Source organism: Lepidochelys kempii, chromosome 1 (genome assembly GCF_965140265.1).
Source record: "Lepidochelys kempii isolate rLepKem1 chromosome 1, rLepKem1.hap2, whole genome shotgun sequence".
Classification (NCBI taxonomy): domain Eukaryota; kingdom Metazoa; phylum Chordata; order Testudines; family Cheloniidae; genus Lepidochelys; species Lepidochelys kempii.
Window position 1 is genome coordinate 136,269,257 of NC_133256.1, and position 6,205 is coordinate 136,275,461.

General features: G+C 53.3%; 1 protein-coding gene across 2 annotated transcripts in view; it reads right to left on the reverse strand.

Annotated features, from left to right (window-relative positions):
* The window catches only part of ACE2 (angiotensin converting enzyme 2), a 106,284-nt gene extending 100,145 nt beyond the window's left edge, over positions 1-6,139 (reverse strand). For both annotated transcript variants that reach the window (XM_073355720.1, XM_073355714.1), the window contains exon 1: positions 5,995-6,139. The gene's annotated coding sequence lies outside the window, so the exon portion shown is untranslated. The remainder of the gene's footprint in view (positions 1-5,994) is intronic.
* Positions 6,140-6,205: the final 66 nt, after the last annotated feature.

The following is a 6,205-nucleotide window of genomic DNA, read 5'->3' on the forward strand; positions in this document are numbered from 1 at the left end:
GGAGCAAGAAGTGCTTGTCATGAGTACCTGTCTGAAAGGCAGTAAAGGGACGTTAGCAATGATAGAGCAGCCGATGGGAGGAGAGCTCCCTGAAGGAGTGCTGGTCCCCAGTGGAGTCATAACCCTACCTGCTGAAGCCCAGGAAAGGGTGACTATACTGATTGCTAATGAAACGAGTCGTGATATTTTTGTGAAGCAAGGACAAAAGATAGCAGACCTCTTTGAGCCTGAGTCGATTGTAAAACCCCAGTATGAAACTCAAGTTCCGGCAATAGACCCAGCAAAGTTTGACTTTGGAGATTCACCAGTGTCCGAGGACTGGAAAGATCGCCTGAGGAAGAAACTTTGTGAAAGATCCAAGGTGTTCTCACTGCATGAGTGGGATGTGGGATGTGCAAAAGGAGTAGAGCACAATATCAGACTACATGACTCTCGACCTTTCAGGGAGAGATCTAGGAAGATTGCTCTCTCTGAGATGGAAGATATGCGACATCATCTTCAGGAGCTGGCTGCGAATGGCACCATTACAGAGTCCCGCAGCCCATACGCCTCACCCATTGTGGTAGTCCGCAAAAAGAATGGGAAAATCTGGATGTGTATTGACTACCGCACCCTAAACAGCCATACTGTGGTCGACCAGTACACTATGCCTCGAGTGCAAGACGCCTTAGACTGTTTGCTGGGAAGCCAGTGGTTCTCTGTGTTGGATCTTCGAAGTGGATACTACCAGATCCCTCTGGGAGAAGAAGATAAGGAGAAGACAGCCTTCATCTGCCCATTAGGGTTTTATCAGTTCGAAAGCATGCCCCAAGGGATTTCTGGAGCACCTGCCACCTTTCAACGTCTCATAGAGAAAGTTGTGGGAGACATGAATTTACTGCAAGTGTTAGTTTATTTGGATGACCTGATTGTGTTTGGAAGAACCTTAGAGGAGCATGAAGAAAGACTTCTTAAAGTGCTTGATAGGTTGGAGGATTATGGTCTGAAGCTTTCAATTGACAAATGCCAGTTCTGCAGAACCTCAGTGAAGTATGTGGGTCACATTGTGTCCCAAGAAGGTGTGAGTACTGATCCTGATAAAATAGAAGCACTCACTACATGGCCACGTCCAAGTAACTACAGAGAACTCAAGACCTTCCTTGGATTTAGTGGCTACTACCGCAGATTTGTGAAAAACTATGCTACGATTGTAAAGCCTCTGAATGATCTTACCAGGGGACATCAGTCCAGCAAGAACAAATCTAAGTCCAAGAATAAGGGGAGGTCCCCAAAGCCTCCTGTGCAGAGACACAATGGCCCCTTTGCACCATTTGGGCCACGGTGGGATGAGAGATGTGAAAGGGCTTTTCGAGAAATCATTACTTGCCTAACTCATGCTCCAGTCCTAGTTTTTGCTGACCCAAGCAAACCATTTATCCTGCATACTGATGCCAGTTTGGAGGGTCTGGGAGCAGTCCTGTACCAGGAAGTGGAAGGCAAATGTAAACCTGTAGCCTTTGCCAGCCGAGGATTGTCTGATAGTGAAACTCGCTATCCCACCCACAAGCTGGAGTTTTTGGCCTTGAAATGGGCCATCACTGAGAAATTTCGAGACTACTTGTATGGTGCTCAGTTCCAGGTGTGGACAGACAACAATCCACTGACTTATGTGTTAACGAGTGCTAAGCTGGATGCTACAGGGCAGAGATGGGTGGCCGCCTTGGCTAGCTATGAGTTCAGCATTCAGTACCGATCAGGGAGAAGCAATGTAGATGCAGATGCATTGTCCAGGCGTCCGCAGGCTCCAGAAGTTGCTGTGATACCCACAGATGGAGTGAGAGCTATTTGCAGTGTGAGTCGCCGAGAGCCAGAGGCCCGTGAAGGCTTTCAGGGATGTGTTGCAGAAGCTTTGGGCCTGCCCCCTGAATGCATGCCTTCTGCTTCGGTGAACTATATTGCATTAGACCAATCTCCTTTGCCCATGCTCAATGCGGCTGACTGGGAAGAAGCCCAGCGGCAAGATATTGACATTCGTGATACACTACTTGCCAAAAGGGAGGGGCGAAGCCCAGCTGCGGTTGTCCCACCTAACCCGGAGGGTAAACTACTATTGAGAGAATGGACCAAACTAAAACTGATTCAGGGAGTGCTACACCGAATGACCACTGACCCTTTACAAAAACAACGAGCACAACTAGTACTGCCAAAAAAGTACAGAGCCCTGGCCATGAGGGCCCTGCATGATGACTTTGGGCATTTAGGGACGGAGAGGACCCTGGAACTTATTCGTAGTAGGTTCTATTGGCCCCGAATCGCTGAAGATGTTCGCAGGAAATGTGAGACTTGCGCTCGATGTGTTCAAAGGAAAACTCTGCCCACGAGGGCTGCATATCTCAAGAACATCACCAGCAACAAACCTTTGGAGTTGGTATGCATTGATTTCTTGTCTGTAGAGGTAGACAAGAGGAATGTTGGAAACATTCTAGTAGTGACTGACCATTTTACACGGTATGCACAAGCATATCCCACACGTGATCAGAGGGCCACCACCGTTGCTCGAGTATTGTGGGACAAATATTTCTCAGTCTATGGATTCCCGGCTCGGATACACTCTGATCAGGGGCGGGATTTTGAGAGTCACCTTCTGAAGGAGGTGCTGAAGATAGCAGGAATTAAAAAGTCTAGGACAACGCCTTATCACCCCCAAGGTGATCCTCAGCCAGAGAGGTTCAATCGAACCCTATTAGATATGTTGGGAACTTTGCGACCAGAGCAGAAGGCAACCTGGAGCCAGCATGTCGCATTTCTGGTGCATGCCTACAATGCCACAAAGAACGATGCTACGGGAGTCACCCCATATCTCTTGATGTTTGGGCGAGAACCAAGATTACCCATAGACTTGTGATTTGGTGTATCAGAGGATGGAGATAGCTATGAAACTCATCAGCAATATGTATCCCGACTAAGAGAAAAGCTGCGGGATGCTTATCGCTTAGCTACTGCTGCGGCTCGGAAGAACGCAGACCGCAACAAACATCGATATGATGCTAGAGTGCGTTCGCAGGAGCTCCAGCCGGGGGACAGAGTCCTGCTGCGAAATTTGGGTATTGCTGGCAAACACAAGATAGCTGACAGATGGAAGGCAATACCTTACCTGGTGATGGAAAAGCTGGGAGATCTGCCGGTCTACAAGATCAAACCTGAAGACGGTCCAGGGCAAATAAAGACGGTGCATAGAAACCTTTTGCTCCCTGTGGGGGAATTGGTAAGCACCCCTTGTGAGATGGGCCACGGCAGGGCCACCGGGCAGAACAGAGGTGCTAGACCAAAGCCGCCATCCAACGCAGACAGTGGGCCCCCTGCAGCTAACTTACCCCTATTCTGCACATCTGAGAGTGAGTCTGAGGAGGAAGACACAACCCTGGTGTATCCTGGGATGGAGACAAGATTTCAGTCTCGATCAGCTGAACCAAACGAGAGTTTTCCCTCTTCCGCCCTAAACCCAATGGCGGAACTATTTAGGCCCCTTTCTGATACCCCGGTGCTGCTGATGAGACCCCCCTGTGATGACACACACAGGTTATTGGACAATGGGGACAGACAGGTAGAGGATGTCCTGGGCACCTTGGACCCTCCAGCGTTAGAACTAGGAGTGCAGGGGCCTACGCCAGTAGCCGAGGGACCCTCCAGGGAAGACTCTCCATCCGTCACTCAAGAGGATGTTCCCCTTACTTCGGCAACAGAGATTCTCAATAGACGAGACAGGGTGATAAGACCAGTGAAACGGTTAACTTATGATGCACCTGGGGTGACTAGTGAGGAGCCAATACATTTAGCACACAGGCTTGTGGAAGCCAAAGTGGGCTTCCTGAGGCCCTTTGGAGGAAACCAATGAGTTGGTATAAAGGGAGTGTGATTTGTCGGGACGACAAAGTCTCGGCTGGGGGGAGGATGTAAGCAGTGTCAGGATGAGCTCCACCCTGACATCTGGTGGTGAGGTGTGGCAAGTTGTGGAAAAGAACTTCAGGGGCCGATCTCATTTGCATAGGCACACCCACCACGCCTAGAATGAGACCATAGCTGCTCAAATGGTCACTTTGGCTGCTGTGGGATCCCCAGTGTCTCTGTTATTGGGGCAGGAAGAATAAATTGTTATTACCCTGATTATGGGAACTGTGCTTGGAACTGTAAGTGGCCTTTTGTTATGATGGAGGGATTCACCATCAACTAAGTAGCACTCGCTAGGCAAGGGTCATGGGTTCCAAAACTGTGTGAATGGAGAGAGGCTGGGGACAAGTATTAATACTTGGTGGCATGGGCCCCTTGGTGAGGGCCTTACATGCTGATTGCACTTCCTCCTCTCTCCACTGTGGAATATCAGAGCTAATTTTGATTTCATTAGAAGTCTAGTTATAGGCTGCTGAGCTCACTTTGGGCTGACAGTGCACCAGCACTGGGGCTCCCCTACTATAAGCTGAATTCACCTAAGAGCTGAAATCACTGAGTGTTGTGTTAAGTAGTGGGGGAGCCTGAAGATATATTGTGGAGCAGTTTGCGGGACGGCTGGTGAAGCAGTTCGACGCGGAGCAGTGTGTGGATGGCAGGAGCTGCTTGTGGGCCGTGGAGCTGAGCGAAGGAGTTCGTGGGGCGGCTGGCGGAGCGGAGTGCAGCTGAGTGAAGGAGTTCGTGGGGCGGCTGGCGGAGCGGAGCGCAGCTGAGCGAAGGAGTTTTGTGGGGCGGCTAGCGGAGCGCAGCTGAGCGAAGGAGTTCGTGGGGCGGCTAGCGGAGCGCAGCTGAGCGAAGGAGTTCGTGGGGCGGCTGGCGGAGCGGAGCGCAGCTGAGCGAAGGAGTTCGTGGGGCGGCTGGCGGAGCGGAGCGCAGCTGAGCGAAGGAGTTCGTGGGGCGGCTGGCGGAGCGGAGCGCAGCTGAGCGAAGGAGTTCGTGGGGCGGCTGGCGGAGCGGAGCGCAGCTGAGCGAAGGAGTTCGTGGGGCGGCTGGCGGAGCGGAGCGCAGCTGAGCGAAGGAGTTCGTGGGGCGGCTGGCGGAGCGGAGCGCAGCTGAGCGAAGGAGTTCGTGGGGCGGCTGGCGGAGCGGAGCGCAGCTGAGCGAAGGAGTTCGTGGGGCGGCTGGCGGAGCGGAGCGCAGCTGAGCGAAGGAGTTCGTGGGGCGGCTGGCGGAGCGGAGCGCAGCTGAGCGAAGGAGTTCGTGGGGCGGCTGGCGGAGCGGAGCGCCGCTATGGAGCTATGGGGCGGTCAGCTCCAGATCACGTAAGGTGCCTCTTACCCCCGTCCCATTTCCACCCAGGTTGGGAGGTAAAGCTCCGCCGATAAACTTTCGAACTCTGGGGCTGCCCTGACCAGGGACAGAGACTTTTGGGGCATTGGACTTTTGGGACTTCGGGTGATTTGGGGTTGCTGGACTCAAGAACCAAAGGGAAAAGGGCATTCCCCAATTTGCCTGGGGTGGGGTTGTTTTTGCTCATGGGTTGTGTTATGAATCCTGTTGGTGGTGTTTCCCCAACATAATGCCACATTGTTTCTCTCTGTTATTAAAAGACTTTTGCTACACTCAGACTCTGTGCTTGCGAGAGGGGAAGTATTGCCTCTTGGAGGCGCCCAGCGGGGGTGGTATATATATTGGTCCCAGGTCACTGGGTGGGGGCTCGAGCCGGTTTGCATTGTGTTATTGGAATGGATCCCCTAGATATTGAACCCGGCCCTTGTTGCTGCCAACTCTGATGGGCAGAAGGGTTACATTCAAAAAAAGTAAAAGAGTGGTTAGCACTGGGAAGAAGCCCCCCCCCCCCCCCGGCCCGGTACAGCCAGGCACTGCAGCAGGACGCGGACGGAGCACTTTAGGGCCAGGCTTCAGCCAAGCACACCTGCAAGGCCGTAACTTGGAGAGAGGGCTCCCCTAACCCCCCCACCCCCAAGAGTTTTAAGGATTTAAGATCCACTCTGCGCAAACTATGCGGCCACAGGCCCCGGGGCCCATCCCTGAAACTACGCAATTCACCTTCCGTGCGCGTGACGACGGCCCCCCGCGCACCGCACTGGGCGTGGCCTGTTTTCCGCCGCTCGGCGGCAGCGCCGGGACCCGGCTCCTGCCTCGCTCCAGCGCGGCCTGCGCGCGGGCGCGGGCGGGGGCCGGGAGGGGGCAGCAGCAGCAGCAGCAGCAGCGGCGGCTGCAACGGGCGCGCGCAGGGACCCAACGGCTGGACAAGCAA